Here is a 22,760-nt window from a genome sequence, read left to right on the forward strand (position 1 = left end):
AGGCCAGGCATGGTGGCTCAAGCCTATAATCCCAGCACTTTGGGAAGCCGAGGAGGGCGGATCACCTGAGGTCAGGAATTCGAGACCAGCGTGGCCAACATGGTGAAATCCCTCTCTACTAAAAATACAAAAAAATTAGCCAGGCGTGGTGGCGGGCACCTGTAATCCCAGCTACTCGGGAGGCTGAGGCAGGAGAATCGTTTGAACCCTGGAGACGGAGGTTGCAGTGAGCCGAGATCATGCTATTGAACTCCAGCATGGGGGACAAGAGCGAGACTCTGTCTCAAAAAGAAAAAAAAAAATAGCTTTAGAAATTCTGATTCCTCAGAGCTCCAGTGGACAGAGAGATGTCTGCCCTTTGCCTCCTTTTGTTCTCCCTTGCTTTTGTGAGTGTATATGTGTTTTCTCATTCTGTCTTTCTGAGTCTGCTTTTTGTCTGCCTGTCTTTTGTTTTTCTTTCATATTTATTATATTTCATTTGAAGTGAAAGGACAGGGCCGGGAGTCATGCCTCCCCAGGCATGAGGCGTGTGTGGGCTGTATCCCAGAGGAGATTTTCTTTGCCAATTGTGGAATGAAGACTGTATCAAAGTTCAGAGGATCCGCCAACACAGAAGAGAGAAACACCAGATGCTTGGGGCCTCTAAGCAGAAGGAGCAACCCACCAATCCCAAGATACCTGCTTGGCAACGTAATGGGCTGTGCAATGTGCGGCAAGTTGTGAAGAGCCAGCATCTACTTCTGGAAGCTGTCCATCTGAAGTTTCTGAAAAAATTTTCATCGGCACCTGTCAGATGACTTGATTTCTGAGTGAAGAACTGCATGAAGATGTGCCTTCAAATCAGTCTTTTACATCACATTCAGGTGTCACTGAGAAAAGTGATGACTAACATTTCTTGGACATATACCTGCTGGGTATTAATCTTTATACTGGGCATTCGCAGATAGTAGTGGAACCTATGGGTGGCCTACTCAACTTCTACTTCTCCATTCTTCCTTTTTAGCTAACAGAACCCCAATTTTGTGCATCTATTATTTCCTTTTGAAACCCAGAGAAAGGTGACCCCATTCCAATTCCAAAAGTAAGTATTGATTAGTCTAAGCCAGTCATGATATTTCCATCTCCCTTGCCAAGGACTTGTTGAGGAAAGGTCAAATAACAGAACACTGCCCAATGAAGCATGAAGGAAAGTTCTGGAAAAGAAAGGTTCTGTGAAAGAGACACAGAAAGAGATGACCTTTCTCTCTGGTTTTTTTTCTAGATGAGATTCCTGAAATTCCTACAGTTATCTTGTTATCAACCTAAGGATGAATGTAACACCTACAGGAGGGTGGAACTGAGTATTCTCCCCTGGAGCCTGAGATATCTCTGGACTTCCTAGCATGTCATATAATAATTTCTTATTGTGTTATATCATACTAAGTTGGGGGCTCTGTTACCTGCATCAGAAATCTTCCTCATAGCCATAGGTTGGTTCGTTTAATCTTCACTGCTGTCCATGTGGTATCTATCTCCATTTTATAGGTTAAAAAATGCATTTATCTTAATACAGCTAGTAAGCAGCAAAGCCCAAATTCAATCCAGTTCTGAATTTTAAAAATCCCTAACATGTGGCTGGGTGCGGTGGCTCACACCTGTAATCCCAGCACTTTGGGAGGCTGAGGTGGGCAGATCACGAGGTCAGGAGTTTGAGATCAGCCTGGCCAACATGATGAAACTCCATCTCTACTAAAAATACAAAAATTAGCTGGGCGTGGTGGCATGTGCCTGTAGTCCCAGCTACTTGGGAGGCTGAGGCGGAATAATCACTCGAACCCAGGAATCAGAGGTTGCAGTGAGCCGAGATCGCGCCACTGCATTCCGGCCTGGGCGACAGAGCAATACTCAGTCTCAAAAAAAAAAAAAAAAAAGAAAAGAAAAGAGAAGCCCTAACCTGTCTGTCTTAGTCCATTTTATGCTGCTATAACAGAATACCACAGGCTGAGTAATTTGTAATGAACAGAAATGTATTTGGCTCACAGTTCTAAAAGCTGGAAAGCCCAAGGTTCAGGGGCTACATCTGGTGAGGGCCTCCTTGCTGCATCATAACACAGTAGAAGACATCACATATTGAGAGTGAGCGCTCAGACTGGCAGCAGCGAGTCTTTTCACAGTCAGCATTAATCCATTCCTGACGGTGGAGCCCTCATGACCTAAACGCCTGCCATCAGGCTGCACCTCCCAACACTGTTGCATTGGGAATCCAGTTTCCAGCATACGCTTTTTAGGGAACATATTCAAACCATAGCAATGTGCTCATTTTATACCTGTAGGAGAGTCATGATTTTATCTTTTTTTTTTTTTTTTTTTTTTAAAGTTGCTCTTTTTTTTCTGATAAGAGTCTCACTCTGTCACCCAGGCTAGAGTATGTGCAGTGGCATGATCTTGGCTCACTGCAACATTCGCCTCTTGGGTTCAAGTGATTCTTCCGCCTCAGCCTCCTGAGCAGCTGGGAATACAGGTGCACGCCACCACGCCCAGCTAATTTTTGTATTTTTAGTAGAGATGGGGTTTCACCATGTTGGCCAACCTGGTGTTGAACTCTTGACCTCATGATCCACCTGCCAAAGTGCTGGGATTACAGGTGTGGGCCACCGTGCCCGGCCAAGTTGTTCTTAAATAAGAAGTATAGGCCAGACACTGTGGCTCATGCCTGTAATCCCAGCACTTTGAGAGGCCAAGGCAGGCGGATCAGCTGAAGTCAGGAGTTCAAGACCAGCCTGGCCAACATGGTGAAACCCTATCTCTACTAAAAATACAAAATACAAAAAAAAAAAATTATCTGGGCGTGATAGCACACACCTGTAGTCCCAGCTACTAGGGAGGTGAGGCGGGTGGATCACCTGAACCGAGGAGGTGGAGGTTGCAGTGAGCCGAGATCGCCCCACTGCACTCCATCCTGGGAGACAGAGCGAAGTTACTTAAACATTCTGTGTCCCAGTGCCCCCATCTGTAAAATGAGGATAACACCAGATCCTACCTGGTGGGATTCTTGTAAAGATTAAATGAGTAAATACATATATAAATCACTTGGAATAGTGCCTGGCCTATTTGTAAAAGCAAGTTTTAGCTGACACTATTAGTTTTTTCCTCCTACAACACCTATTATTAATAGAATAGACACTGATAATTGAAATCACACAGTCTCCATGATCCATATGTTGCTTCGACAGAGATCATATTTAGTTAATTCTCTCCCATAGTTGGTGACCAGTACCATTGGGTGCAAATGAGGACAGCCCAAAGAAGGGAGCCATTCACAGACTGGCCTGGGGGTGTCCTGAAGCCAAATGAGGATGCCTTCCATGTTACTTCAAACTTAAAAAGATGAAAGACTTTGGGCTGTTTTCGCAACAGAAGCACCTATGACACCCCTGGGGTGGGTGCTGTCTATGAATGGCTCCCTTCTTTGAGCTGTCTTCACACCACTCCTTTTACATCTTGATTATGTACTTCTTGAAACACCTCACACTGTGCCTAGGACATAGTAGGTGCCTAATACATTTGAGCTACAATACTATGAACTCACCAAAGAAATCACTTTATGAAAAATAATAGCTGTCATTCACATATTTCTTTACAGAGCATTTTCCAAAACCTTATTTCTTAAATTGTCACAGCTTCTTTGATTATAAGGCAGGAAGGGAAAAATCTTACTATATTTTCCAGGAAACAAATAAATAAACTGAAGTCCAGTGGGCTTGAGTAGATGGCCCAAAGTTCGTCCAGTTAGTAGAAGTTTGGTCTCCTGAATGCAGGTTTCAGGTTCCAAATCCCAGGTGTTTCCTATTGCCTGGGGGAAAAACTGGGAAACTGTTGATTCCTCTCCTCCCACCATCCCATTTGCCCTCTGTTCAGTCAAGCCAGATATGGACAGAGCCACCTTTTAGAGAAACCATAACAAAGCCACTCTTCTTTAAGTGAGTCTCACTGCCAGTGCAATCATAAGCCACTCCACACAGTCAACAATCATGGAGGAGATGCCAGGAACTGTGCTAAGTACTGGGGATGTAAAGAGGAATAAGTCAGGCCAGGAACTACATTCTAGCACACCTGAGAGAGAGAGGTGAGGCGTGTGCTCCCAGAGACAGCGTAGGAGGCAGCAATGGCCAGAATAAAGGCAAAATGTCAACAACAGCTCAGAAACAAGGAAACTCATAATGTAAATAACAAGGAAACAACTGCAAAGAAAGCTGAACTTGATTTCCAAGCCTCCCTCCTCTGTCCCCATTCCCAGGATCCGCTGTTAGAATGTCTTATGGCCAAAAAGATCTTGTAGTTTGACCATATCCTGAGCTAGAAGCAGCAGGGGAGATTTCCTCTTTGAGGGCTTCCTCCTCACCTGGACAGATGGGGGACTACTGCAGGGTATTTGGGGGTGGAATATGGGAAACAGGGAGGAGAGAATCACTGTGTCTGTCATCTCTGTAGACTAAGTCTCAGATCTCTTCTGGCTTGCCTGTGAATTATTGGTTTTGTATAATGTGTGTGAATCTGTTTGTGCATTTAATGCTGAGAATTAAATTGTTCCATTACAAGACTGTAAATCAAAGATTGAATGGAGGGAGATTCCAAAGTGATTCTTCCTCCTGATGGGGTGGGAGGGACCACCAGCACCACCACCACCACAAGGCCCACCACTCACAGGACTCATCCACCTCTTCAAAAGGGTGCAGCCTACGTGGGAGATTTTTGTTCTACTGGCGTGGAGGGAATACTCCTTAGGTTAATATGAAGGGTTCTAACTCCCAGAAATAGAAGGAGTTTATTCTGTAGTAAACAAGAAGCCAATGGACCCCTCCCTATGGCCTGTCTCTGTTCCAACCAGCTTCTCCACTACTGATATCTCTGAGCTGGCATCAATCCTCAGTGACCAGCTTACCAATGACCTGGCAGCTGTTCCTCCTGTAGAAAATTCAGTTCCATTCAGTGCCAGCTGGACAGCCCAGTTGCTCCCAAGGATGCTCCCAGAAGCTCTATTTCCCATGTTGTGAGAGACCTTGGTGTCAAACGAAGTGAGGGCTCCATCCTGATCACACTGGCTGACCACTGGGCACTGCTGGCCCTAAATTAATCCTTACCACAAGCAAAAAGACAGCTTTAATGATTTCCATCTCACAAATAGGGAAACTGAGGCTCAGAGAGATGAAGAGCCTTCCCCAAAGTCATATAACCAGCAAGGGACTGGGCCGAGTTTCATCACAGACCTGTCTGACACTGAAGCCTGTGCCTTTCCCACGACATCACTTGGCCTCTTGGTATTTTTGGCACCACATGGCTAAGGACTTAATATTCTGGTACACCAATGCTAGCCAAGGCAAGGGACAAATGTTGCTTGTTTGTAACCCTTCCCCGTCTTGGGAAAATAAGCCTGGGTCCTTGTATTTTAATGAACTCTCCTGGTGATTCAGTGGTTAAGGACCACTGAATTGGGCATTCATGCTATTGCACCGTAAGATTAGAGTGCTGACTCTTCAGGAACTTTGTATTCCTCATCTTGTTTAATCATCCTGAAAATCCTATCATGTAAAACTAGTTTTATATCCAATTTATTTATTTATTTATTTATTTATTTATTTATTTATTTATTTTTTTGAGATGGTGTCTCACTCTCTCACCAGGCTGGAGTGCAATGGCGCGATCTTGCCTTACTGCGACCTCTGCCTCCCAGGTTCAAGCGATTCTACTGCCTCAGCCTCCCAAGTAGCTGGGACTACAGGCGCATGACACCACGCCCAGCTAATTTTTTTTTTTTTTTTTTTAGTAGAAATAGGGTTTCACTATGTTGGCCAGGATGGTCTTGATCTCTTGACCTCGTGATCCGCCTGTCTCGGCCTCCCCAAGTGCTGGGATTACAGGCGTGAGCCACCATGCCTGGCTATATCCAGTTTTTAGATGAAGACTCTGAGGCAGAGAAATTTCAGTAAACTGTCCAAGGCGGCTCATCTGGAAAGTGGCAGGGCAGGGTGTCAAATACAGGGAATACAGCCCCACAGACTACAGGCTCAGCTGCTATTCCACCTGGCCTCCCCATTAGGCCTGCTTCATTTCAATGGGGTCTTCTGGAGAAAATGCCTTTCCTCTGGTGAAATGAATTACCTGGTGGGAATAACTCACTAATTACAGGACTGAGGTTGATAGGATATTTTGAGACAAACAAAATGTGTGATATTTCCCTCCTCTTCCATCCCAGATCAGATGCCACATTCAGCCAACTCCTATACAGAAAGCCAGCCCTGCTGATTCCTGGCATTCACCTCCTACTTCTTTGCTATCTGAGTCTCCCATTTTCCCATACAGTTTTGCTCCCAGGAGTCCACCAGAAATAGTGGATGGGTGAAAATGAATAGCAAAAAGAAAGATTAAGAAGCAACCAACTGTGTTGGGAAAGAGTGATACTGTTTTAGATGGAAATTTGCCTGAAAATAGACCATTCAGTCACATAGACAGTAATAAGTTGTATGTAACCACCAAACAATTATGCACATTTTATGCAAAAGTTCATATGCCCTCTGTGATATTTGGAGATGGCATCAGAATTTCCTAATATAGCCCAGTGGTTAAGAAATAGGTATTGAGGCCAGGTGCGGTGGCTCACGCCTGTAATCCCAGCACTTTGGGAGGCTGAGGAGGGCGGATCACCTGAGGTCAGGAGTTCGAGACCAGCCCGGCCAATATGATGAAATCCCTACTAAAAATACAAAATACAAAATTTTGTCTCTACTAAAAATACAAAAATTAGCCAGGCATGGTGGCAGGTGCCTGTAATCTCAGCTACTCAGGAGGCTGAGGCAGGAGAATTGCTGGAACCCAGGAAGCAGAGGTTGCGATGAGCCAAGATCGCACCATTGCTCTTGAGCCTGGGTGACAACAGCAAGACTCCGTCTCAAAAAGAAAATAAATAAATAAATAAATAAATTGGTATTGAAGTCCATCAGACCTGAGTGTTGAGCACTAGCTTTGCTGATTACTAGCTACATGACCTCAGGCAAGTACATGACTTCTCTGCCTGGGTTTCCTCCTCTATAAAATGAGAATAGTATAGTACGTGCCTCATGGAGAGGCTGTGAGAACTAAGTGAGTAAAGCACCATAGACCCTCCTTCACAGGGACTTTGGAGGGAAATCGTGACCCTAAGGAGAACCATTTATCTTCTCTGCTTTCCTCTGTCCCCTTGGCAATGACTTATCTCCTTCCCTCTCACACAGGGGCACCTGACTCAGTACAGACTCTTCCTTCAAGGCATCTAGCTCAAAGGACTTGCCTCCCCTCCTTTTACGTGGGGAGCTATGTTCTTGGCTTTGAGACAGATTTCTTAAATTGTCTTCCACAGTTGCAAGTGACTCAACCGTTGCTTAGGGATTTAATTAACCAACAATAGAAGGCTTGAAAGAGGCAAGCCTCTGGGAACTTTGTCCCTTCCCTGGTTGGTTGGGAGTAGGGTGAGAATGAAACAAGGAACCTTCTAGAACCACACTATCCAATATGGTAGCCACTGGCCATATGTGGCTATCAAGCACCTGAAATGTGGCTGTCTGAATTAAGGTGTACTATAAGATACTCACCAGATTTGAAGAGTTCTATGAAAAAAGAATGTAAATATCCCATTAATAATTTTATATATTTATTACAAGTCAAAATGATATTTTTGATATACTGTTTTTATTTATTAAAACGTTTCTACTAAGTCATTTAAAATTATGTATGGAGCTGTTGAATGTCACTGTTCTAGAGTGTTCATGATTTAATAATGAATTAACAACATATTAACACTTTTTGAAAGTGACTTTAACACAGATCTATGTCTTAGTTTTGTGCTGCTATAACAGAATATCTGAGACTGAGTAATTTATAAAGAACATAAATTAATTTTATCACAGTTCTGGAGGTTGGGAAGTCTAAGATCAAGGCACTGGCATCTGGTGAGGGCACTCCTGCTTCATCCTTTCAAGATGGAAGATGGAAGGGAAAAAAGTTGGGAGTGGGGGATGGGGAGAGAGGAAAGAGAAAGAAAGGTGAGAGGAAGAATCTAATTCCATGAGCCCTTTTTATAACAGCATTAGTCCATTCAAAAGGGCTTGAAAGAGACAAGCCTCTGGGGCTAAACACAGCCCATTATGCCCCGCCTCCCAACACTGTTACATTGGGGATCAAGGCTCCAGCACATTAATTTCTGTGGCACGTATTCTAACCATAGCAATCTACTTTTACCTTTATGAAGTAGCTATTGTTATAAACAATGTTCAGGTAAAGGCAGCAAAGCCACAACCTATTCAGTGTTTAGACAATCAGCAGGCTTGCTTGCTGGGACAGATCTGAGCTGAGAGATAACCAGATGGAAGAACACTGACTGAGAGAGCAAAGCATCCGGCTTCTCAGGCTTGCTGTACTACTAAATTGCTGTCTGACCTTGGGCAAATTACTGTCCCTCAGATTCTTTACTTAAAAAAGGAAGAGATAGGCTGAATTGGAATTTAAGGGTAGGAAACTAGTAGCCTGCAGGCTAAATAAAGCCAGAGATTTGTCTGTGTGTTTTGGCCACCTTTATTTATTTATTTATTTATTTATTTACATACTTTTAGGGAGGAGACAAGCACTCTCCTACAGACTGGGGTTCCTACCACTCCCCTCAGGTCCCACCTACAGTACCAACCTCAAAACCCTGGAGGCATTTGAGTTTGCAACCTTTGGCTGCCAATTTTAAACTCCAGGTGAATATGGAGCAATTGCTGACTTACTTCCACTTATGCTAATGCAGACCATTCAAAGACCTGTCCAGACAGAAAAGGGTCTTAGATGGTAGTTGCCAGTCTACTCCAGAACAAATTTCTATTTCTCTGTCTAATCCTCTTTTTAGATGCTACCATCTTGAATTTCCAACAAAAGCAGCACCATATCCTCCTGTAGGACCAAGGAATATTAAACTCGAAGGAAACTTAAAAATAATCTATACAGGGCAAATCTTCCATTGTACAGATAAGGAAACCAAAAGAAACAGGGCGTATAGTGCTTTTATACTTGCATATGTCAGTGATTTTATCATCTTTTGGAAAATAAGATAAATAAGATAAAATACAATTATTTTATGCATATGTGCAATTCTTATACTTATCTGCAACTCCTTCATGTAAAATTTTTTTTACATCCAGGTAGAATTTTTCTTAATAAAAATTCAATGGGATGACTGGTTAGAAAAAGAAATAGTAGTATAGAACTGCTTCTTTTTCTTTGTGATTAAGCTATATAAAACTCGCAGCAAAAAATAGGTAAATGTAACCCACGCAATGAAAGTAAATAGCAAAAGGATTGTAAAGCTCTGAAAGAAGTCTTTTTGCAGGGATAATAGCAATTTGGATGTAAGCTACTGCTTTTGCATATTAAACACAAGTCTTTGTCTCTGTCACCTCAGTAATGGGAGAAAGCAAAATCTGATTTGATGGGGGGAAAGGAAAGACCATAAATAAAGGGTGTGTTGTTTCCTGGGGGACAACCTTCCTAATGGCATTTTGCCCAGATGCCCTTTCTTCTTGGCTAAATCTCTTGGCCAGGATAAATTGAGTAATCAGATGAATGGTTGAGACCCCAGAAGCTCAAGAGAGACCAGAAAGTTGATCAATGCCTTCAGGGTCCAGACTTGAGCCAGTTCTAACTCTGTGGCCAGACTGGTCAGTGTTGCTGTTGAATAAACACAGTCATGGAAGCCCCACATGTGATCTCTTTCTGGAGAAACTCAAGGTCAGTGATGGAAGACAGTCGCCAGCAGGAGTTAGCTAGTCATGGGTATCCCAGAAGTGTTTGAAGATGGGATCACTGCCGAAAACTATCCCCCACAATCTCTTGCCATGAGGAAAGTCTAACCTTAGATGCAAGGAGTAACTCCTTTTATTTTTCCCAGGCATACTGCACATCACAGTCATGACTTCTATACTCAGGAAGCCAGTGCCCCAAAAGGCAAAAAGACAGATCTGTTTCTTGTCACAGAAATAAAGAAAGGTAAATGCTGGAGATTGCCCTGGAGACTTAAGGAGTGACGGCAAAATGGCAAAAAGCAATCCAACCAACTGAAGTTCAGGAGATGATGAAAATCAATAATAAAATAGCCTGGGAGATATAGGTTTTCCCAACATGCTGAGTTCATTTTTTCCTCTGCTTATATACAGTCTCTCTAGCAGTGGGACCTTAATTATCTCCATTTCTCCAACAATCTACCCATCTTTCAGGATCCATCGGGAATCCTACTTCTCCCACGAAGCTTCCTCTAACCTTCCAACTCACGGGATTTCTGCTTTTATTATCTATATTGTTCACTTGCTGATATATTTAAATGTGGCCTCAAACTGCTTTTTAATATATTTATACATATGTACCTTACCTTCTCAACTAGACTGTAGGCGCTTCACAGGCAGAGCTGAGTCACAATGACTAGCTAGCTGAGCACAAGAACTTTCAAGAGGAACCTGGAATAGCAGGCTCTCTAGCAGCCACGGTCCCTAGGCTTTTCCATTTCCCCTTCCCTGCATGCCCTGGGCCTCTCTGCTTCCCTCCCAGCATGCCGTGGGCCCCTCTGCTTCCCTTCCTAGCATGCCCTGGGCCTCTCTGCTTCCCTTCCCAGCATGCCCTGGGCCTCTCCATATTGGCAACTTCTTTTTGGTTCTTTCTTATCCTGAGAACAGCCTTTCTCTGTGCAACTTCTTTCCTCACTAAAAGGCAAACAGAACCAAAGAGATGTTTATCTTTTTATATGAAAGATAAGGTATCAGAGAAATAATGCATTGTCAACTATGTAGGGAGGTTTAGACAGCAATTATCATTATTCAGATTATTGGAATTTTCTTGGAAAACTAAACCTTTTCCTGAACAGAGCTGAGCCATTAAAAAAAGAAAGAAAGAAAGAAAAACAACAAAATGTTCCATAGCTTTCCTTTGGGTGTGGTTACCAGGCATCTGATAACTTAAAAAAAAAACAAAAAACAAAAAACGCTGGGCGCAGTGGCTCATGCCTGTAATCCCAGCACTTTGGGAGGCCAAGGCGGGTGGATCACCTGAGGTCATGAGTTCCAGACCAGCCTGACCAACATGGCAAAACCCTGTCTCTACTAAAAATACAAAGATTAGCTGGGTGTGGTGGCGCGCGCCTGTAATCCTGGCTACTCAGGAGGCTGAGGCAGGAGAATTGCTTGAACCCGGGAGGTGGAGGTTGTTGTGAGCCGAGATCGTGCCATTGCATTCTAGCCTGGGTGACAGAGCGAGACTCTGTCTCAAAAAAAAAAAAAAAAAAAAGAGAGAGAGAGGGAGATATGTACATGTGGTGTTTACATAGTCCACAAGTGAAATGCAGGTGGGCCCATAAAACAAGCATTAACAATAAAAATACAGCCTGTACTGAATTGTACACTTAAAAAATGGTTACAATAGTAAATTTATGGTATGTGTATTAGATGAGGAATAAAATGACCATTAAAATTAACGATGGAGTAAAGGTAGGCATTTGTTAGAAATTAAAATTGTACTTGGAACTCAAATGAAATTGAATATATAACTAAGTGCTGTATTTACTAGATGTCTGCTTTTATTTACATATTCTCTGCCTCTGAAAAAGAATATGAGGTGGCACTGAGAACAATATTATATAGTTGAATGTGTAACTTCATCTTTTTTCCTTAAGTCAAAATCAGAACGTGCGAAGTATTGTAGCCTGACTAATGAGGTAATGAACAAAGGAAGGAAATGGCCAACTCTGGCTGGGTGTCTTTGATGGGCACATCTGCAGAGAAAGTAAAACACTAGAAGCAGACCCTCCCTACTCAAACCCTTTTTAAAAACTTTCCCATTGTTTGTTGCAGCATTTCTCAGGCATATCTGACTTCACAACACTTTTTGTGTAAAAAGAAAAATTCTGGTAGAAGCTCATGAACTACATCATAGCAATGATAATAGCTAGCATTCACTGACTGATATTTACATGCCAACACTGTTCGAAGCACTTTATATACATTGCTGCATTTAATCCTTAAGGCAATCTGCAAGGTGGGCATTATTAACATCTCTCATTTTATAGATGAGGAAATGGAAGCACAGACAGACACAAAGTAAATTGTTCAAAGTCACAAAACTAGTAAGGGGTTAAGGTAGGATTTGAATCAAAGTAGTTTGGCTCCAAAGCCTGGGGGTCTTCACTACTGTTATGGACTTAATGTTTGTTCCCAAATATAGCTTTTGTTCCCCAAATTTATATGTTGAAGCCTGAACTCCTATGTGATGTTATTTGGAGATGGGGCCTTTGGAAGGTAATTAGGGTTAGATGAGGTCATTAGGCTGGGGCCCTCATGATGAGATTAGTGCCCTTATAAGAAGAGACACCTAAGAGCTCTCCCCAAACCCTGCATGTGCACTTAAAGAAAAGGTCATGTGAGCACAGTGGGATGGTAGCCAAGAGAAGAGGACTCAGAATGAAACCTTCCTTGTCAGCACCTTCGTATCAGTCTTCCCAGGCTTCAGAACTATGAGAAATAAACTTCCGTTTAAGCCACCAGCCTATGGTATTTTGCTGTGGCAGCCAAGTGAACTCAAATAACCACTATCCCACACCCTCTTTCTACCCATCATGGAATTTCAGGGAATGGGTGTGTAAATATTTAGTCTACAACAAATCCTGACTAGCGTAACAATACATGCTGAAATTGCACAACATAATGTGATTGACAAATACTACCCAGTCAGGTGATCAGGGAGAGATGATCACTGATTGGTAAGTGTTGCCCCCTCCCTTAAAGTTCCCACTATGCACAGGCATGGATACTTACTTCACTCACCATGCTTATGTGGACATACCATTTGTTTTTCTTTTTTTTTTTAGATGGAGTCTGGCTCTGTCACCCAGGCTGGAGTGCAATGGCGTGATCTCAGCTCACTGCAACCTCTGCCTTCCGGGTTCAAGTAATTCTCCTGCCTCAGCCTCCCAACTAGCTGGAATTACAGGCACCCACCATCAGGCCCGGCTAATTTTTGTATTTTTGTAGAGACGGGTTTTCACTATGTTGGCCAAGCTGGTCTTGAACTCCTGACCTCAGATGATCCTCCCTCCTCCACCTCCCAAAGTGCCAGGATTACAGGCATGAGCCACCACACCCAGCCGTGGACACACCATTTCTAAAGGCAAGTGGATACTGTAGCGTAAAAACCATTTAAGTGTATGCAGTATCTTTTAAAAATATATATCATTTTTAAGAATAATTTTAGATTTACAGAAAAATTACAGATAGTATAGAGAGTTCCCACATATCCACACTTAGTTTCTGCTATTAATGTGTACATCAGTATCATACACTTGTTACAATTAATGACCCAACACTGATACATTGTTATTAACTAATGTCCATACTTGATTTGTATTTTCTTAGGTTTTACCTGATTTTTTTTTTTTTTTTTTCGGTTGCAGGGCTTATCCAGGATGTCACAAGACATTAGTTGTTGTGTCTCCTTAGGCCCCCCTGCCCCCTTTTTTTTTTTTTTTTTTTTTTTGAGATGGAGTTTTGCTCTTGTTGCCCAGGCTATGGGGCAATGGCGCAATCTGGGCTCACTACAACCTCTGCCTCCTGGGTTCAAGCAATTCTCTTGCCTCAGGCTCCCGAGTGGCTGGGATTACAGGCATGTGAGACCACACCCAGCTAATTTTGTATTTTTAGTAGAGACAGGTTTCACCTCAGGTGATCTGCCTGCCTTGGCCTCCCAAAGTGCTAGTATTACAGGCATGAGCCACTGCCCCCGGCCCCCTTAGGCCCCTTTTAACCATGATGGTTCCTCAGACTTTATTTGTTTTTTGTTTGTTTGCTTTGTTTTGAGATTTTTTTTTTTTTTAGATAAGGTCTTGCTCTGTCTCCTAGTCTGGGGTACAGTGGTGCAGTCACAGCTTACTGCAGCCTCATCCTCCCCGGCTCAGGTGATCCTCCCACCTCAGCCTCCCAGCTAATTTTTTTTTTTTTTTTTTGAACTTTGTATGGGTTCACAGTATATTTTTGACAACTTTGATTGACAGTTTTGAGGAGTACTGGTCAGGTATTTTGTAGAATGTTTCTCCATTGGGATTCGTCTGATGTTTTCCTTTTTTCTTTTTCTTTTTTTTTTTTTTTTTGAGATGGAGTTTTTCTCTTGTTGCCCAGGCTGGAGTGCAATGGCGCGATCTTGGCTCACTGCAACCTCTACCTCCCGAGTTCAAGCAATTCTGCTGTCTCAGCCTCCCAAGTAGCTGGGATTACAGGCTTGCACCACCACCCCGGCTAATGTTTGCATTTTTAGTAGAGACAGGGTTTGACCATGTTGGTCAGGCTGCTCTCGAACTCCTGACCTCGTGATCCGCCTGCCTTGACCTCCCAAAGTGCTGGGATTACAGGCATGAGCCACAGCGCCCAGCAAAATTAAATTTCCAAGTGAATTCCTCCCTAGCACTTCCGATAAATACTGTTGAAGGACAAGCTGGGGTCCCTCGGAGGTAGAGGCCACTTGAAACTTTTATTCATCTGCTCACTCATTCATTCAGTATGTGAACTGCACCTCTGTGCCAGGCCAGCTGTTGTGTAAATACTTTATCTGCATCATTGTGTCATTAGATTTTTTTTTTTTTTGAGTCTCACTCTGTCGCCAGGCTGGAGTGCAGTGGTATGATCTCGGCTCACTGCAACCTCTGCCTCCTGGATTCAAGTGATTCTCATGCCTCAGCCTCTCGAGCAGCTGGGATTACAGGTGCCTGCCACCACGCCTGGCTAATTTTTTTGTATTTTTAGTAGACATGAGGTTTCACTATGTTGGCCAGGCTGGTCTCAAACTCCTGACCTCGTGATCTGCCCACCTTGGCCTTCCAAAATGCTGGGATTACAGGCATGAGCCACCGCACCTGGCCTAAGTTTTGTATTTTTAGTAGAGACAGGGTTTCACCATGTTGGCCAGGATGGTCCCCATCTTCTGACTTAGTGATCCAGCTGCCTCGGCCTCCCAAAGTGCTGGGATTACAGGCGTGAGCCACCGTGCCCAACCTTTTTTTTTTTTTTTTTTTTTGAGACAGAATCTCCCTCTTTTGCCTAGGCTGGAGTGCAGTGGCACGATCTCAGCTCACTGCAACCTCCACCTCTCAGGTTCAAGCAATTTACTATCAGCCTCCTAAGAGTAGCTAGGACTACAGGTGCCCCTGCCACCATGCCCGGCTAATTGCAGCGATACCCCAAGTAGGGGAACAGGGTTTCACCATATTGGTCAGGCTGGTCTCAAACTCTTTTTTTTTTTTTTTTGAGGCCGAGGTCTGGCTCTATCTGGGCTGGGTGCAGTGGCAGGATCTCAGCTCACTGCAAGCTCCATGCCTCCCGGGTTTCACGCCATTCTCCTGCCTCCAGCCTCCCTAGAAGCTGAGACTACGAAGCCCGCCACCTAAGCCCGGCTAAGTTTTTGTATTTTTAGTAGAGAGGCGGGGTTTCACTGTGTTAGCCAGGATGGTCTCGATCTCTGACCTCGTGATCCGCCCGTCTCGGCCTCCCAAAGTGCTGGGATTACAGGCTTGGGCCACCGCGCCCGGCCTGGTCTCAAACTCTTAACCTCAGATAATCCATTCACTTCTGCCTCCCAAAGTGCTGAGATTACGGGTGTGAGCTACCAAGCCCAGCATAATTTTTGTATTTTTAGTAGAGGCAGGTTTCACCATGTTGGCCAGGCGGGTTTCGAACTCCTGACCTCAGGTGATCCATCCACTTCAGCCTCCTAAAGTGCTGGGATTACAGGCGTGAGCCACTGTACCCAGCCTGTCTGATGTTTTTCTTGTGTGACTGAGATCATGGGTTTTTTAACAGGAAGATCACAGAGATAAGGTGCTATTTTCATCACATCATATCAAGGGTATATACTATCAACACAATTTATCACTGTTGATTTGGACCTTGATCACCTCCACTGTAAAGTTACTCCATCTCCTGCTTTTCATATTGCATTCTTTGAAAGAAAGTCAGTACAGTTGACCCTACAACAATGCAGGTTGGGGCACCAGGCGTGGTGGCTCACGTCTGTAGTCCCAGCACTTTGGGAGGCTGAGGCAGGCGGATCACCTGAGGTCGGGAGTTCGAGACCACCCTGACCAACATGGAGAAACCCCGTCTCTACTAAAAATACAAAATTAGCCTGGCATGGTGGCACATGCCTGTAATCCCAGCTACTCAGAAGGCTGAGGCAGGAGAATCGCTTGAACCTGGGAGGCAGAGGTTGCGGTGAGCCGAGATCATGCCATTGTACTCCAGCCTGGGCAACAAGACAGAAACTCCATCTCAAAAAACAAAAACAAAAAAACAAAAAAACAATGCAGGTTGGAACTGCACAGGTCCACTTAAACGCAAATTTTTAAAAAATAAATACAGTCAACCCTCTGTATCCGCAGGTTCCACATTCACAACCAAATGTGGATGGAAAATACAGTATTGGAGAAATTTGAAACCAGCAGATAGGGAAGGCTGACTTTGTGTATGGCTGAGTTCTTCAGGGCCCACTTTGGGACTTGCGTACGTGTGGATTTTGATATCCGTGGGTATTTTAGGCCATTCTTGTGTTGCTATGAATAAATACTAGAGACTGGATAGTTTTTAAAGAAAAGAGGTTTAATGAGCTCACAGTTTTGCAGGTTGTACAGTCATGGCACTGACATTTCTCAGCTTCTGGAGAGGCCTTAGGGGGCTTTTACTCATGAGAGCCAAAGCAGAAGCAGGGGAATCCCATGGTAAAAGGAGGAGCAAGGGAGAGAAAGAGTTGGGGTGGGGTGGGGATGTGCCACACACTTTTAAATGACCGAATCTCATGAGAACTCACTATCACAAAGACTGCACACAACGACAGTACCAAGCCATGAGGGATCCACCTTCATGATCCAGACACCTCCCACCAGGCCCCCCTCCAGCATTGAGGGTTACAATTCAACATGAGATTTGGGCAGGAAAAAATATCCAAACCATATCATTCTGCCCCAACCTCTCCCAAGTGTCACGTCCTCACATTGCAAAATATAATCATGCCTTCTCAACAGTTCCCCCAAATCTTAACTCATTCCAGCATTAACTCAGAACACCCAAGTAAGTTCAAAGTGTCATCTAGAGATGAGTTCCTTCACTTATGAGCCTATAAAAATCAAAAAATTATTTACTCCCGTGATACAATGGGAGTATAGGCATTGGGTAAACATTCTTATTCCAAAAGGGAGAAATCAGCCAAAAGAAAGGGGCTACAGGCCCCTTTCAAAACCCAACAGTTCAAAACTCCACAAGGTAATCATTAAAAGTTAAAGCTCCAGAATAATCTCCTTTGAATCCATGTCCCACACCCAGGGCACAGTGGCGCAAGGGGTGGACTCTGAAGGCGTGGAACAGCTCTGCCTCTGTGGCTTTATAGGGTTCAGCCCCCATGCCTGCTCCCATGGGTTGGAGTTAAATGTCTGCAGCTTTTCCAGGTGCAGGGTGAAAGTTGCCAGTGGATTTATCATTCTGGGGTCTTAAGGATGGTAGCTGCCTTCTCACAGCTCCACTAGCAGTGCCCAGTGGGAACTCTGCTGGGGGCCTCCAACCCCATATTTCCCCTCTGCACTGCCCTAGTAGAGGTTCTCTGTGAGGGCCCTGCCCCCATAGCAGGCTTCTGCCTTGACAGCCAGGCTTTTCCATATATTCTCTGAAATTTAGGGGGAGGTTGCCAATAATCCACCACTCTTGCACTCTGCATCTGCAGGCTTAGCACCATATGGAAGCTGCCAATGTTTAGGGCTTGTATTCTCCAGAGCAGCGGCCCAAGCTATACCTGGGCTCCTTTGAGCCATGCAGGAGCTGGAGTGGCCAGGATGTGGGGAGTGGTGTCCCAAGACCATGCAGGGCAGTGGAGCCCTGGGCCCTGTCCATGAAACCATTCTTCCTTCCTAGGCCTCTGGACCTGTGATAGGAGGGGCTGCTACAGAGGTCTCTGAAATTCCTTCAAGGCCTTTTCCCTCATTGTTTTGGATATTATCAATTTGCTCCATTTTATTTATGCAAATATCTATAGCAAGTGGTTGCTCCATAGCCTGTTTGAAATCCTCTCCCAAAAAAGCTTTTTCTTTATCTGCTGCATAGCCAGGTTGCAAATTTTCCAAACTTTTGTGCTGTGCTTCCTTTTTAAATATAAGTTCCAAATTTAAGTCATTCCTCTGCTCCCACATCTGAGCATTGGTTGTTAGAAGAAGCCAGGTTATATCTCGAACACCTGGCTGCTTAGAAGTTTCTTCTATCAGGTATCCTAGGTCATCACCCTCAAGTTCAAACTTCCACAGATCTCTAGGGCAGGGATATGATACAGCAAATTCTTTGCTAAAGCACAACAAGGGTGATCTCTGCTCCAGTTCCCAGTAAGTTCCTCATCTCCATCTGAGACCTCATCAACCTGGCCTTTGTCCATACCACGCTCAGTATTTTGGTCACAACCATTTAACAAGTCTCTAAGAAGTTCCAAACTTTCCCTCATCTTCTTATCTTTTTCTGAGCCCTCTAATGTCTTGTATTCTCTGTCTGTTACTCAGTTCCAAAGCTGCTTCCACATTTTCTGGTATCTTTAAAGAAATGCCCCACTTCTGGTATCAGTTTTCTATATTACTCCATTCTTGCATTGCTATAAAGAAATACCTGAGACTGGGTGGGTACTTTATAAGAAAAGAAGTTTAATTGGCTCTTGGTTCTGTAAGCTGTATACGAAGCATAGCACCAGCATCTGCTTCTGGAGAGGCCTCAGGAAGCTTTTACTCATGGCAAAAAGTGAAGTAGGAGCAGGAACATCACATGGCCAGAGCAGAAGCAACAGAGAGCAGGGGTGGGGAGAGGTGCCACACACTTTAAAATGACCAAATCTTGTGAGAACTCACTCACTATTGCAAAGATAGCACCAAGCCACAAGGGATCCATCCCATGACCCAAACACCTCCACCAGGCCCCACCTCCAGCACTGGGGATTACAATTCAATGTGAGATTTGGGCAGGGATAAATATCCAAACTGTATCAGAAGGATCCTGGGATAAGTCCCTCTAATACATCAGAGGATGGGATAACTGTATATACAGCCACACTTAAGAAGCGGGGATTTATGCTCCCCATCCTTTGGGGTGGAGTAACTAATATACATTGTTTGAAATTCTGCATGGGAGATTTGTCTGTTATCCTCCGTTTACTTATTCACAAGATCTTTTGGTCTTAAGTAGATTTTATTATTTAGAGCAGTTTTAGATTCACAGTAAAAGTGAGCAAAAAGTACAGCTAGCAAAAAAAACCAAAAACCAAAAACAAACAAACAAAAAACAACCACAACAAACAACCCCCAACTAAAAGATGGGCAAGGGGTCTGAATAGACATTCCTCAAAAGAAGACATACAAATGGTCAGCAGGTTTACGAAAAGATGCTCAACATCACTATCAGAGAAATGTAAATCCAAACCACAATGAGTTATCACCTAATATCTGTTAGAATGGTTACTATAAAGAAGACAAAAGATAACAAGTGTTGGTAAGGATGTGGAGAAAAAGGAACCCTGGACACTGTTGGTGGGAATGAAAATTGGTATAGCCATTATGGAAAACAGTACGGAGGTTTCTCAAAAAAATTAAAAATAGAACTACCATATGATCCAGCAATCCAGTTTCTGGGTATATATCCAAAGGAAATGAAATCAGTGTCTCAAAAAGATATCTGCACTTTCATGTTCATTGCAGCATTATTCACAATAGCTAAGATATGGAAACAGCCTAAAGTGTTTGTAGATGGATGACTGGAAAAGGAAAATGTGGGAGAGGGGTATGTGTGTGTATTCCATTGTGTGTATATACACAATGTAGGCAATATAATGGAATATTTTTCAGCCTGCCATTTACCACAACATGGATAAACCTGAAGGACATGATGCTAAGTGAAAAAAGTTAGATACAGAAAGATAAATATTGCATGACTTCACTTATATATGGAACCTAACAAAGTTGAATGCATAAAGGCAGAGTAGAATGATAGTTGCCAGGGGCTGGAGGGGTTGGGGGAAGGGTGTTGGCCAAAGGGTATAAAGTTTCAGTTATGCAAGATGATATGTTTTAGAAATCTATTGCATAGCATGGTGACTATAGTTAAAAATACTGTATTGTATATTTGAAATTTGCTAAGAAAGTGCATCTTAAGTGGTTCTCACCACACAAAAGGTAACTGTGTGAGATATGCATATGTTGATTAGCTTGATTGTGGTAGTCATTTCACAATGTATAGGTACCTCAAAACATCACATGGTACACAATAAATATATACAATTTTTGTCAAGTGTACTTCAGTTAAGCTGGAAAAAAAAATACACAGTTTTCATACACTTCTGTCCTCTCTCCGACAACATACAGCATTCTCCACTGTCAACATCCCATTCCCAAGTAATATACTGACACTATACCACCACACTGACAACATCATTACCACCCAAAGTTCATAGTTGACGTTTATTCTTGGTATTGTACACTCTATGGGTTTGGACAAATGTATAATGACATATATTCACCACTAAGGGATCATATAGAATAGTTTTACCGCCCTAAAAATCCTCTGTGCTCCACCTAAACATGACACGATCATTACCGCCCAAAGTTCATAGTTCATGTTTATTCTTGGTATTGTATACTCTACGGGTTTGGACAAATGTATAATGACATACACTCACCATTATGGGATCATATCGGATAGTTTTACTGCCCTAAAAATCCTCTGTGCTCCACCTAAAGATTGCTTTCTCTCCCTTCCCCCCTGACAATGACTGATGTTTTTAGAGCCTCCATAGTTTTGCCTTTTCCATCATGTCATATAGTTGGGATCATATGGTATATAACGTTTTAAGATTGACTCTTTCACTTAGCAATATGCATTGAGGTTCTTTCATGTCTGTTCGTGGCTTGATAGCTCATTTCTTTTTATCACTGAATAATATTTCATTGTCTGGACATGCCACAGTTTATCCATTCACCTACTGAAGATGTCTTGATTACTTTCAAATTTGGGCAATTATGAATAAAACTGCTGTAGACATACTTGTGCAAATTTTTGTGTACACATAAGTTATCGGTTCATTTGGATACATACCAAGGGCTTCAGTTGCTGAACTGTATGTTAAAAGTACGTTTAATGTTTAAGAAGCCTCCAAACTGTCTTCCAAAGTAGGTGTACCATTTTCCATTTCCACCCGTAGTGAATGCGATTTCCTATTACTCCACGTCCTTGCAAGCATTTGGTGTTGTCATTGTTTTGAATTTTGGCCATTCTAACAGGTATATAGTGGTATCTCACTGTTGTCTGAATTTGCAATTCCTTAACGATGTATGATGTTGAATATCTTTTCATATCCTTATTTGCCATCTATATATCTTTTTTGATGAGGTGTCAGTTCGGGTCTTTTGCTCATTTTTAATTGAGTTGTCTTTTTATTGTTGTTTTAAGAGTTATTTAATATTTTGGATAACAGTCCTTTATCAGATGTGTCTTTTCAAATATTTTCTTCTAGTCAATGGCTTATATTCGCATTCTTTTGACAATGTCTTTTGCAGAGCAGAAATTTTTAATTTTATTGAAGTCTAGCTTATCAATTATTTCTTTCATGGGTTGTGCCCTTGGTATTATACCTAAAATGTCATCTAGATTTTTCTCGTATGTTATCTTCCGGGAGTTTTATAGTTTCAGGTTTTCAGGCACACACCACCATGCCCGGCTAATTTTTGTATTTTTAATAGAAACGGGGTTTCAACATGTTGGCCAGGCTGGTCTCAAACCCCTAACCTCAGGTGATCCACCCACCTTAGCCTCCCAGAGTGCTAGGATTACAGGCGTGAAACAATGCACCCAGCCAACAAATATACTTTTAGAATGACCTGGAAGAACAATTTCAAATGTAAATTCTTGAATTTCTTGGAGTCCTTCCCTGAAATGTGGTGGCACAGGACACAATAACTTCCTTCCTCCACTTCTCTTCCTGCTTCTGGCTCTGTCTAACGGACCTCATGTGCAAGCCTGTGGATACTCCAGAATGTGGTCCAACCTCTGTCCACATGTCCTGCCAACAGCTGCCCCGAGGCCACCTCTCAGGCCCAGAGATCTCATGGTGGCAATGAGGCCATCCCTAAGGGGATGGGCCACAAAAACTCTGGGGACAGGGTCAGACAGGACCAATTGTCCAGAGCATTCTGGTGTCCCAGCTACCTGGAGAATGATCTAGAAGGGAAGGTGGGCGCTGGGTGGCCACGTCTCCTTGGCCAGGATCATGCATCCAGTGAGGAGAGACACAGCTGGAGGAAGCACAGTTCTCTGACTTTAATGCACATGTGAATCACCTGGGATCTTATTACGTAGGTATGGGGTGGGGCCTGATAGTCTGCGTTTCTCCCAAGCTTCCAGGTGCTGTCGATGCTGCTGGTACAAGGGCCATACTTTGAATAATTAAGGTCTAAAGCAGAGGCCCAAGGCGGGGGTCCTTTTCACCTTGGCAGAGGTGAAAAGGATGTGTTTGATAATTTAATCACTCCCGTGGATAAATTACCAATAGAACTTAGTATGCACTTAAAGTTACACAAAAACAATGTATGTGCAACACAAATTTGAATGTAGCACCAATGCCTACATGGAGAATACTTTAGCACAACCAGGTGTCTCACAGTCTTTGGCCCTCTAAGTTAT

The 22,760-nt window shown here is 43.2% G+C and overlaps 1 long non-coding RNA gene across 4 annotated transcripts in view; it reads left to right on the plus strand.

Annotated features, from left to right (window-relative positions):
- LOC103877986 overlaps positions 1-22,760 on the plus strand; it is a 123,200-nt gene that overhangs the window by 21,854 nt on the left and 78,586 nt on the right. The window contains exon 4 of one of the 4 annotated variants that reach the window (XR_004178721.1): positions 12,896-12,945. The exons of 1 other annotated variant lie outside the window; for it this stretch is intronic. This is a non-coding gene — a long non-coding RNA (uncharacterized LOC103877986). Of the gene's footprint in view, positions 1-484; positions 1,682-12,895; positions 12,946-22,760 lie in introns of those variants that run through there. 2 more of the 4 variants (XR_637934.4, XR_637933.4) reach the window with 2 other exon arrangements.

This window comes from Papio anubis, chromosome 1 (assembly GCF_008728515.1).
Source record: "Papio anubis isolate 15944 chromosome 1, Panubis1.0, whole genome shotgun sequence".
NCBI classification, from domain to species: Eukaryota; Metazoa; Chordata; class Mammalia; order Primates; family Cercopithecidae; genus Papio; species Papio anubis.